Source organism: Cnephaeus nilssonii (genome assembly GCF_951640355.1).
Source record: "Cnephaeus nilssonii genome assembly, chromosome: 4".
NCBI classification, from domain to species: domain Eukaryota; kingdom Metazoa; phylum Chordata; class Mammalia; order Chiroptera; family Vespertilionidae; genus Cnephaeus; species Cnephaeus nilssonii.
The window spans coordinates 82,428,953-82,441,744 of record NC_137075.1 but is presented as its reverse complement, the minus strand read 5'-3'; the positions used below and the strand labels follow the sequence as shown (position 1 = coordinate 82,441,744).

Sequence of the window (12,792 nt, the reverse complement as noted above, 5' to 3'; positions counted from 1 at the left end):
AGTAAGTTCTATGGGTTTTACCAATGTCAGTTTCCTGGTTTTGATATTGTACTAGAACCATGCAAGTTGTTAGCATTAAGGGAGGCTGGGTGAAGAGTATGTAAGACCTTCCTGGGCATTTCTTTGTCCCTACCTGTGAATCTATACTTGTTTCAATATTTAAAAATTAATTTTAAAAAAAAACAGATTTTTCCCCCCCAGCATCTAATCTAATAATAGGCAAATATGCAAATTGACCGCACCTTCGCTATGCCCAAGCCACGCCCACCAGCCAAGCCACACCCACCAACCAATCAGGATGAATATGCAAATTATCCCAACAAAGATGGTGGCTAATTTGCATATCGCGACAGCGTAGAAAGAAGCCAAGAGCTGCAGAAGGGAGCAAAGCTGCAGAGAAGCAAGCAAGCCGGGGGGAGGAGAAGGGAGGAGCGGAGGCGGGGCCGGGGGCGAAGGAAGTTGAGCAGGCGGGGCCGGAGGAGAAGGGGCGGGGCCGGGGGAGAAGGGAGGAGCGGAGGCGGGGCCAAGGGAGAAGGGAGGAGCGGAGGCGGGGCGGGGGAGAAGGGAGGAGCGGAGGCGGGGCGGGGGAGAAGGGAAAAGCAGGCGGGCTGGCAGAGAAGGCGGGCCGGGGGAGAAGGGAGGAGCGGAGGCGGGGCCAGGGAAGAAGGAAGGAGAGCGGGCTGGCGGAGAAGTTAGAAAAGCAGGGGGGCTGGGGGAGAACGCGGGGCGGGGGACAAGGGAGGAGAGCAGGCAGGGTGGGGTAGAGTGCAGCAGGAAACCCTATTGCAGGATTTTTCCTGCAACGGGAACGCTAGTTTCATATAATACTGGTTTGGCGGTGATGAACTAAAAAGAAAAAACACACAAAAAAAAACAGATTCCTTTAAATAAATCATGCAGATTTCAGAATGTTCTGTCCCTTCAAGGTAATCTATGTGATTTTAAGTCCCTAGGTATATTTACCTTTTTTTTTTTTAATATGATGACTCCTCCTCTGTTGGACATTCACTTTTAAATAATAAAATATTGTCCTCCATTTTCAAACTCAAAACAATAGTTGAGTAAACATTCTTTGGCTTCCAACCAGGGTAATCCTTGAGTTAAAAACACACAGAAAAATACAATTTCAGATATAACCCCAAACCAGTATGTGCCTGCCTTAACTAGAAAGCGGGAATCTTTGTATCTCCAAGTTGGAAAGAACTCAGAAGTCTTCCCGTTCAGATTCCCACCAACATAAGAATCCTCTCTGTAACACCTCTGACTGATCCAATCTTCGTCTGGACACACAGTGACAGAGCACGGCACGCTAATGTTTTGCCTGCCCACCACATTCCCTTCTGACAAAAGCATCCCTCTGCCTTCTGCGAGCTGCTTTTCTCAACTGTGGTTCTACCAAGAGCCAATTTTCCACATACCCCGGTTCAGTGCAGAAAAGGCACTTGAGCCAAACTGAGCATACCCTGCCTTGGCGTGGTTTGGTCTGCTTAAAGTTGAACAGCTGGTGTCTGACTCTTTTCCCAAATTTTTTCTCGCTAAATGCGATAGTGGACATTTCTCTGCAATGGTGTGAGATGCGAAGCTCAGGCACTTTTTCACATGATGTACACGAGAGAGCGTGCCGAGAGAGAAAGTGAGGCCAGTACTCAGAGAAACCGAGATGCTCTTCTCCGTCAGGAAGCCAGTTTGTTTTGCAGCATTGTAACCTGGGAACGACTATTCTGATAAATACATAACGCCTGGCTTAATATTGCTCAGAGATCTCAAGGCTTCAGTACGAAGAGTTTGGGGGAGCTGACTAAAGAAAAATCATTAGATATTTTGTTTGAATTTCTGAGAACTTTTCCGTTTTACTTTTTTTTAGAACCAAAATACACTGAGTGGCCAGATTATTATGATCTCTGAACGCATAATAATCTGACCACTCAGTGTGTGTGTGTGTGTGTGTGTTAGAGGCCCGGTGCATGAATTCATGCATGGGTGGGGTCCGGCCAGCCTGGCCAGGGGGAGGCGACATGGACAGTTGGCCAGCCTGCCTACTGGTCAAACTCCTGGTCGAGGGGACAATTTGCATATTAGCCTTTTATTATATAGGATATACACTGAGTGGCCAGATTATTATGTGTTCAGAGATCATAATAATCTGGCCACTCAGTGTATTTTAATATGTGGCAGACCATCTTATCATTATGTGGCATAGTAAAGAACAGCATAGAACCTCTTTTATTATAAAATTAGCAATAAAAATAACATTAATACTAAATTATAGGCAGAATAATGGCCTGTTTTACTTTTAATCGTGGCTTTAATCTAGGATAGGCTCTATAATGAGAAGTTTGAAGACCAAGTACCCTTGTGAAGCAATTGAGAGGGGTGATGCCCAGGAGGGCTGCCCCAACTGCTCTCCAACGTTGGTTTTCATCTGGTGAATTTATTTTCATCCAGAATCTGAATCTCAGCTCATCAGTCTCAAAACCCAATCTGTTCAACACAGCAGGAATGGGACCTTACATTAAGTAAGTTCACAGAGGCTGATGCACATGATCAGAATACGGATTTATTCACCTCTGGAGAGAAAGTCAATACTGCCTAAACCAGGAACACTTGAGTCAGCCAGACTAGCCTATTTTCTCCCTTGAATGCAGCCTCTCTGGGCCTGAGAGTGGCCTCCAGGAGTTGAGAGCCGTCCCCAGGTGACAGCAAGAGAACAGGACTCGGTCCTACAGCTGCAAGGGGGTGAATCCTGCCAATAACAGAAGTGGACTTGGATGAAGACCCCGAGCTCCAGATGAGGATGTTGACAGCCAACGCCTTGATTTCAGCCTGAGCAGAGAACTGAGCCGTGCTGTCCCAGATCTGTAACCTATGGAACTGTGAGCTATTAAATAGGGGTTATTTTAAACTGTAAATTGGTTACAGGTTAGTAATTTGTTACCCAGCAATAAAAAACTAATATACCTATAGATAGTAATTCTCAGAATATGTATAGCCCCCCAACCAGTATCAGGATCATCTAGGGATTGACAGAAATGCAAATTCTTGGGCCCCAGGAATTTGGGGGTAGGGCTCAGCAATCGTATTTCAACAAGCCCTCCAGGTAATTCTGAAGCACACTGAAGTCTGAGGACCACTACATGATGCTTAAGTAAGCACGGCACCCTTCGCCTTGTGACTCCACCTTATCTATGCTTCAACAGTGGACCGGCATATTTTCTGACTGACACACCCTTGGGTATGTGGGCTGTGCTAATACTTGGCATTTAGTTTTGCAATGAAGTCTTTCTTTGCTTTGGGATTGAACTCTTTAAGACAATTGTGTGGTTCTCCACTGTGACCCAGTACGTACTGATTCCCCGTTTAACTCTCTCAGGAAAAACCTTTCCCTCATTAGGTAAGAAGCACCTCACTATGGCTCCCCTGTGGTGCCTACATTGCACCTAGTGTCTGGCTCTCTAATGAAAGAATAATGTAATGTATTTAAGCCTTTACATTTTAGCTGTGTGTGGCCACCGAAAGCTCTCAACTCATACAACTCTGATATATTTCAGCAGCAGGTGTTGGTCTGGAAGTGAGCATCTTGCTTCACTAAATAAACAAAACCCACAAGGCACAGAATAAAAGGTCTTGAATGAGCTATGAAGAGACTTAGGTTCCAGTTTCAGCTCTCCCATGGACTAGCTGTGCAATCTTAAGCAGTCAGTTAACATCTCAGAGCCTCTGTGTCCTCAGGTCTCCTGGTGTGTGCCCGCTCTCATTCACCGTGCATTCCTGCAGAAGCAAGGCCAGTGTCCATGATGATGAAAGAAAGATACAAAGTAGTAAATGCCATTGCACGTGACTAAGTTTATACACTATCTCAGAGGAAATGAAAAAAGACTAGAACCCAGCCGGGGTAGCTCAGTGGTTGAGCGTTGACCTGGGAACCAGGAGGTCAGGGCACATGCCTGGGTTGTGGGCTCGATTCCCAGTGTGGGGCATGCAGGAGGCAGCCGATCAATGATTCTCATCATTGATGTTTCTATCTCTCTTTCCCTCTCTCTGAAATGAATTAAAATATATATATATTTTTTTTTAAAAAAAGACTAGTTACCTCTCCATCTCAAGGAAGTTATCTCTTGGAGTAAAGAGATGTTAATTTCAGTGACAACTTACATGTTAACTTTTAAAGAGAAGGTTACCAAATCTAGCTTGAGAGTTTAAATTCAATGCCACTTTAAGAGTAAGGGACTAACTTATTAAGAGCTTTATATTTATTAGCAAGTTCATTTCATGTGAGAATAGAGATACAGAACAGGATCTATAAACCCCTTATTCATAAAATCTGCACTTCTGTCAGATTCGATCTGCAAATTACAGAAAATTTGATTGCTGATAATGTTATTCTTGTGATCTAATTGATGTCTCCTCACATCACCTTTTCTGAAAGTCTATTTCTCTGGGTGAGAATCAGAGAGAGAGAGAGAGAGAGAGAGAGAGAGAGAGAGAGAGAGAGAGAGAGAGAGGAAGAGGGTGTAAACAGGTAGGATTAAGTTTCTAAATAATTGAAGCTTAATCTGCTAAAGGAAGAAATCTGGGACCAACCAACACCAGACCCACATTCTAACTTGTAAATACCAGCACCTTTGCAAGGAGCCAACATTTCTCTTGAAAGCCATGTGGTCCCAGCGATTCTTTCCAAACAGTAAAAAGCACTTTCACTCTAAAGTTAAGATAAAGAGTTTGTATAGGTTTTTCTAAGTGGATCACATTCCACTTTATATCCATAGATACATATAGATCATCTATATTTCCCAGGCACCATGTTAGCAACCTGGGGATAAGAGGCATGGTGCCTGCACTCGGGGTGCTTACATTCCTAGGGGCACAGAGTGATCAACAGGCAATTCTATCAATAGATACAATGAAAACCAAAAATCCAAGTCTAAATCAGGTTACAAAGGAAAAAATACCATAAGCATCAATTCTATTTAACCTTCTAAGAGATGGTACATTACCACCTCTGGGTTTTAGAGTTAAAAGCAACATATTCTTCCTGTCATGATGATATGAACATAATGAAGCAGAATACTTCTTTGGTACTTACAGCTTTTCAGGGATAAAACCCATTATAGCATGTATATGTATTATAGTGTGCACTTGTTATGTATGCCTTATTATTATGCAGTCAAGCTAACTTTGGAAAATGGGCCCCTACCTTTTCCATGTGTATAACTCAAGGTCAGTGTATACTGAATAAGTCCAACATTCATTCAATAGAAATGTAATGAGTACTCTCTGTGTCCCAGCACCGTGCTAGGCCCTGGGGAAATACACATGGAGGGCATAGCCGTGTCCCCATGAAATTTACAGTCTAATAGAAGAAACAGCTATGCAAACAAACCGTTGGAATACTGTGTGAATAGTGCTTTAAGAGCACATACTCCTAGCAGAGACCCGGGAGTGAACAGACCTTCTTAGTGGAGGAAACCAGGTGGGTAGGGGCGGGTGCTTGATCTATGACTACATTCAGGGGGCTGGGGGCACCAATAGAGGGGATACAAAAATTAGACAAAATCTCCACTCTGATTTAAATGGTAGACGGGGGGAAAAAAGAAAAAGAAAAATAGAATTCGAGGCAGATTGAGATATGAGATAAGTGCTTTTAAGGAAGTGGAAAGTGCTTTGGAAAAGCAGGGCAGGGCAGGTCTGCTTTCTTTTCACAAGGGCGCTGAAGAGGGCTTCATAAAGGAGGTGGTATTGGAGGTGGCTCATTGGCTTATATTCTGGAAGGTTCTATTTATACAGCAGACGTAAATGATTTCAGTTCTAAAGAGGTGCTTTTAGACTTTCCCTCACTGACTTTAAAGTCTTTACAGAGAAACTGCAATAAGCAAATATATTTTCTGCAGAAAGAATCCGCCCAAACACCTTGACATTCTTGTTCCACATATTTCACACATGGTATCTTTTATGTCTGGGAAAGTAGACCAGGAAATGGTTCAAATACCCAAGGGCCTCAAAACATATACATTGGAAAGTATACCTAATTTCCAAAAAAGGTCGAATTGCAGAAGAATCCATTTTGATTGGAAAACAAGCTGTTCGCTTCTGAGGACGGCACAGATGCTGCCGTTTGGGATGAAGGAAGTGAAAAGCGCCTCTGCTCTCCAGAGCCTCTTCTCCAGGCCAGCAGCAGTCTCATACCGACCAGCGGTGTCTCAACATACAACACATCTTGGAGGCGGGAGGGTATAGTTTTATATAGTTGCTCAAAGGAGTTAGGCCACTTCTGACTGCTGCTTCTAATCTTTGCTGACAGTGATTTAGGACTAGAGGACTTGAATATAGAATAATCCATACAGAAGAAAGTTATGCAACCGCTGCGTGTGTGATGTGTTTTGGCATACACAAGAACTAAATGGGTCCCCCCCGAAAAATAATATGAACAATAGAACCAACATCATGAAAGTGATCAGAAGAGTAGGCCACACACACTGAAAGCTAAGTATGAGTATTTAAAAACTGATTTTAAAAGATGATTTTTGTTACTATGTCAAAAACAACAACACACAGTCCAAAGAAACTGAACATCCATGAGACATAGATGCATATAATACAATCTCCACTTCAGTACAATTACTGCAGCTGCACTGTTCACGTCAGATCTAGCACTAGAGAAGCCACGGGAAAGGTTGAGTTCACGCTCCCAACATAAATACTGACGGTCATTATGCAGATTGGGGGATGAGACATCTTGCTTTGACTTCATCAGTATCATTTCAGAAACTACCTTATAGACACCGTTTTTATGCGATACTATGGGACCTTATTTTATTTATTACACTTCTAAATGTCACCATGAGAATGTCACCATGAGAATGCGCTTTGACAGAACTGCAGTTCTAAGAACAGAGCCTACCATCAAATTTCAGGGCAGATGGCATGACATGGCAGACCAACTGTCTGATCACCCAAAAAGAGATTTACCTTTAAAAAATACATCTCTTAAATACCTAAATGGCTACAATATCTCCAGCCATGAGACAATGATGTCTTTTCCCAGGCATATCCAATCCTCTTGGCAATCAAATTGACCAAAGTCAAATTGCGCAGATTATCCCCACGATCCTGGGTGTGGACATGGTTAACCACCGTGTTCTGCCCCTGCTCGCACTGAAGCTCAGCCCACATGCACTGAAATTGGTATTCGTGAAGCCGCAATTCTAAGAGTGATCAGACTGAGTTCCCATTTAGAGGAGCACGGGGCAGAGAGCTACCCAGCCAGCTACTTAAAAACGGCTGCGTGTGCTTTTTCCATTGCATCTTTCTTCCAGCGCTCATGGAAACAGGCAGTGCGCAGCCCCTTGACGAGCCAGCCGAGCCCAGCATCTGGCAACCATGACTGGTCTCTGGCATCTGAGAAGAACATCAACTGAAGAAAATGAGAGGATAAAAAAAGAAGTGGACACAGACAATTCGTTTCTCACCCCCTTAAATTCTGCAGTTCCACTGGCTTGACTCTAAATTAATTTTGTTTTGAATGCCGTATAAATGAATGCTCGAGCCCTTTCCAGTTTTCAGACCACGTTGCCATGTGCCCAGTAGGGGCTCAGAAATGTTACTGCTGGCGTTGAGAGCTCCATAAAGCCTACGACTCGCTGAAGTAATATTTTAAATAAGGACACATTTCTCACCCAGTATAACATTATGTGGGAAAACTTAGCTTTGTCACCTGTTTGTCATGAGACCTTGAGAAAGTTACCTAATCTCTTTCAACTGTATCGTTATCTCATCATTAAAATGACAGTAAGAAAACCTGTCTTCTTTTTATTATTATTAACTTGTGAGACTCTTTACTCTTTAAAACAGTTTGCAAACTCAGAAACATCAAGGAGCTAGTTCACTGTTTTTACCTTAGGAAAGACTGTCTTATATAGCCTCAAAGAAGATGGTCACATGAATATGTAAGTGCAAAATCACACCAGCTTGTATAGAAAAGTCCTTTTGTCTAGTTAGAAGCTTGAAACTGCCCACCACCTCATTAACCTGCCACTCTCTGCATAAGAAAGGTGCCAACAGGATTGCTCCTTCATTAGGAATACAAAGGCTTGAGGTCAAGATTGAATGAAACTGCTTTCTCAGAGTTACCCGGTAGGTCAGTAGTAGGGGATGAAAAAATAAGGCTTGACTTGCACTACAGGATGGGACTGAGTTTACATTCCTTCCTTCTGTTTAAGGACAGTTCCAAAATGATGGCTCCAATCTTCATACGTGCTTATCACACAATTAGTCACCATTACAAAATTAAATTTTGTAATGGGGGAGGAATTCCACCTCTAAACATCTATTCGCTAGATGACTTGCATGGCACATTTTAGGTCTCTGACCTGTGGGCCACTAGTTAAGAGTCCAAAGGAGCTCATGCAATGTAATTGTTTGTTTGTTTGTTTGTTTGTTTGTTTGTTTATAGGGTTAGGGGTTAGGTTAGGATTTAGGGATAGGGTTAGGATTTAAGGTTAGGGTTAGGGTTCAGATTTAGGGATAGGATTAGAGTTAGGGTTAGACTTTAAGGATAAGATTAGGGTTATGATTTAGGGTTAGGCTTAGGGGTTAGGCTTAGGATTTAGGAATAGGGTTAGGGTTAGGATTTAGGGTGAGGATTTAGGGATAGGTTTAGAGTTAGGGTTAGGATCTCATGCATTGTTTTTTAATGAGAGCCTCACACACACACCTCTTTTCCCTGATCCATCCATAGCCATGGCTGAGAAGGGTGTGTTTTATCTAATTTATCCATTGAGGGTGTCACCCTTTGGGAGTCTCAGCTATAAGTAGAGGTCTCTCATTTAACCTCTTATCTTGCTTGGGCCCCAGCTCTGTGACCTGTTCCCCCAACTACAAGTATGTCATGTGCCCAGTAGAAACCAAGCTCTAGTTCACGAAGGATGTGCAGCTGCTCTCAGGGGAAAATCCTCGAGTTTTTTCCTTCTGAGAAATGTTGTTTCTGGCCTATAGTTATTTCTCTTATTTTATCTCCAACTGAACCATGCTTTAAAAAGATAGATTTTATATTTTAACCAGAATTTTTAGGTGTAATGTATTCATCTTCTAACATAATTAGAACTCTAATAATCATTTCTTTAAAAATGGTATAATGTAAAAATTGAAGTGGTTGGATGTACTATAAGAAAGTTAGTGTCTCTGAATTCATGACATTATCTCTTTACCTCATGGAAGTTATAGACTTATCTCTTTAGTATTACAAATTAGAACCCTTTTTATTATTATCTCATAGATTAATAACCTAGCTATAACTTATTATTACTATATACCAGGCATTTTACATATATTATCTTTAATCATATAGTAACTTTTCAACTATGACTTATGAGCCTTATTTTATTTTTACATAATATTTTATTTTTCAATTACAGCTCATGGACAATACTATATTAGTTTCAAGTGTACAACCCAGTGATTAGACATTATATAACTTAATAAGTGATTACCCCAATAAATGTAGTACCTATCTGACACCATTCATGGTTATTACAATATTATTGACTATATTTCCTATGCTACACTTTACATCCCTGCAATCATTCTGTAACCAACAATTTATATTTCTTAATCTCTTCACTTTTTTCATCCATCTCCTATACCCCTTCCCATCTGGTAACTTTCAAGTTCTCTGTATCTATGAGTCCGTTTCTGGTCTGCTTATTCATTTATTTTGTTTTTTAGAATCCACATATAAGTGGCATTTCTCTGTCACTCAGCACAATGCCACCTAGGTCCATCCTGTTGTTGCAGATGGCAAGATTTCATTCTTTATTTATGGCTGAGTCATATCTCATTCCCTGTATGCACCACGTCCTCTTTATCCTTTCATCTACTGATGGAGTTAGGTTACTTCCATATCTTGGCATTGTAAATAATGCCGTAATGAACATATAGATGTATATATCTACTCGATTTAGTGTTTTGGGTTTCTTCTGATGAATATCCAGAAGTGGAATTGCTGTGTCCTTCACTGTCTGTAAAACAAAGGAACAATGGCCTCTGCCTTTGTTTTAAAAGTCTATTTTGTCTGGTATAAGAATTGCTATCCCAGGTTTGTTTGTTTGTTTTCTCATTTTCATGAAATATCTTTTTCCATCTCTTTACTTTCAGTCTGTGTGTGTCTTTTGATCTGAAGTGAGTCTTTTGTAGGCAGCATACGTAAGGGTATTGTTTTGTTATCCATTCAGCCACTATGTCTTTTGATTGGAACATTTAATCCATTTGCATTTAAAGTAATTGTTCATAGTTATGTATTTGTTGTTGTTTTATTATTCATATTTTTTAACTTCATTTTTTTTACTTTAAATAATTTTTTTCACAATGAGTGGTTTTTGTTTTTTGGGGGTTCTTTACTAATCTTAGAGAGAGGAAGGGAGGGAGAGAGAGAAACACTGATGTGAGAGAAAAATATCTATCAGTTGCCTCCTGTACAATTATAGTTGACATATAATATATTAGTTTCAGGTGATCAGACATTATATAACTAAGTGATCATTCCGATATCCATCTGACACCATGCATAGTTATTATAATACTAGAGGCCTGGTGCATGAATTCATGCACTGGTGGGGTCCAGCTGGCCAGGGGGCTGAAAGGGGGCAGGGCTGGCCAGGGCGAGGGGTCTCAGGCAGTTTACCAGCCAGCCCCGCTCCTGATCGAGGTGGGTGGGTCCGCTGGGGGGCGGGGCCAGCCAGGGCAATGGGCCATAGGCATTCTGGTCATTCTGCCCTTTGGTCTATTTGCATATTACCCTTTTATTATATAGGATTATTGACTATATTCCTAATGCTGAACTTTACATCCTCATAACTATTCTGTAACTGCAAATTTTGTACTTATTAATCTCTTCACCTTTTTCATCCATCCTCCAAACCTCCTCCCATCTGGAAACCATCCAAATATTCTCTGTATCTATGAGTCTGTTTCTTTCTGCTTGTTTGTCTATTTTGTTTTTTAGATTCCACATATAAGTGAAATCATTCTAGGCTCTTTTCTAAGCATGTTATTAGTTCTAACTGCTCTAACACTTCCAAAAGCCCTATGAGGCAATCATATTATATATATCATACAGGCAGATAGGTCTTGCCAAAGATTTTGGATGGCATCCTAAGAACAATGAGAAGCCACTGAAAGAGTTAAACAGAAACATGATGTGATCAGATCTATATTTTGAGACGATCACACTGACTACATGATGATACAAGAGCAGATGTGGGTCAACCAATTAGGATGCTATTAGGGTAGTCCCAGTGATTATCAGAAACATTAGAGCTGCTAAGTTAAGAAAATGGACCATTATTAAGAAATTAAAATTGGGGGGAGCTACAAAGAGGTACTGAATAGAGGGAGAATACATATAAAGAGATATTTTAGATGAATTGGTGGGGGGAGGGGAATTATAGCAAAAGAGACCATTTAGAAAACAGTTGCAATAGATAAGGCATGAGGGAGTGAGAATCTGAAATAAGGTAATGGCAGAAGAAGTGGAAAGAAGGGCAGAGACTCTGAGCATCATAAAAAAATGCACGGAGCTCGATATATACCTGCAACATGGTTTTGGATAGACAGGCTTGTTGCCTTCATATACTGGGAGCTCCTTTGTGCCCAAGCAAATCTTACTTTTGTTTTTATTTCAGCAATCAGCACAAATTTGGCACATAGTAGGCTCACAATCACATATGTGAGAGAAAGGATTGACAAGACAGGGACAGAGACAGAGATGTTTTGGAATGACATTCAGATTCTATGGCTCTTCTTTAGGTGGTGGTGGTGGTGGTGGGGTACTTCTTTTAAATGTTCTCATTGGGAACTGTCACAGATCAGAAGAGACTAAGAAGACATGACAACTAAATGGAGTGTGAGATCCGCGACCATGTCCAGAAGTGGAAAAGGGATATCAGTGGGGAAAACTGGAGAAATTAAATACTGTCTATAGATTAACAAATAGTATTTTATTGATGCTAGTTTCCTGATTTTGATACCTGCACTAGGCTTAAGTTAGATGTTAACATTAGGGAAGGTGGGTGAAGGATATACTTTTATAACTTTTTTGTAAGTCTAAATTATTTCAAAATAAAAAATTTAAAAAAATAAGTTAATATTTTTTTATTAGGTCAATAATCTATCTGGGTAACAAATTTCTTTGCAGGGGAAGGGTTGATTAAGAAAGCATGGTGTGACTTTAAGTAAATAGGAGACTGTTTTCTTTTAAAGTTCATAAATGGCTTCTAAAGGCAATTCAAAAGGACAAGTTCTAAAAATACTTTTTTTGCAGTGACAATATTGTTGGATTAGTGTAGAGTGGCTATGTGGAAGAATAGCACTCATTTAAACAGTGTACCTGAAGGTATATTTATTTTAAAAAATCACTCTTCATTACCTTATGGTCACACCTCAGAGTGTTAAAGCAGTTTCTGTGCACTCAGTAAGCAAATGAGAATTTAATTGAATGCAATAATTTACCATGTTTCCTGCTTTCTAATGCAAGAGTCTGGGTGATTTTTTAATCTCTTCTGTTATGGCAGATTTTCTCGTTTTACTTTTTGAGGGAATAAGCAAACATATTACTCTTTGTCATAAATTTGCTATTCTTTGGGGGAGAAAGGTAATAAGAACACAGAGTGACAGAGAGAGAGAGCTGCCTACAGGCAGCGTGTAGTCAACAAGGTCATGCCTCTGTTGGTCTCACAGCGTATTCTACCAAGATCAATACTAAGCATCCACCGGACATATTCACTAATCTGTTGGGCATCA

General features: G+C 40.8%; 1 protein-coding gene across 4 annotated transcripts in view; it reads right to left on the bottom strand.

Annotated features, from left to right (window-relative positions):
- RAD51B (RAD51 paralog B) overlaps window positions 1-12,792 on the bottom strand; it is a 514,016-nt gene that overhangs the window by 317,784 nt on the left and 183,440 nt on the right. The window lies entirely within an intron of this gene.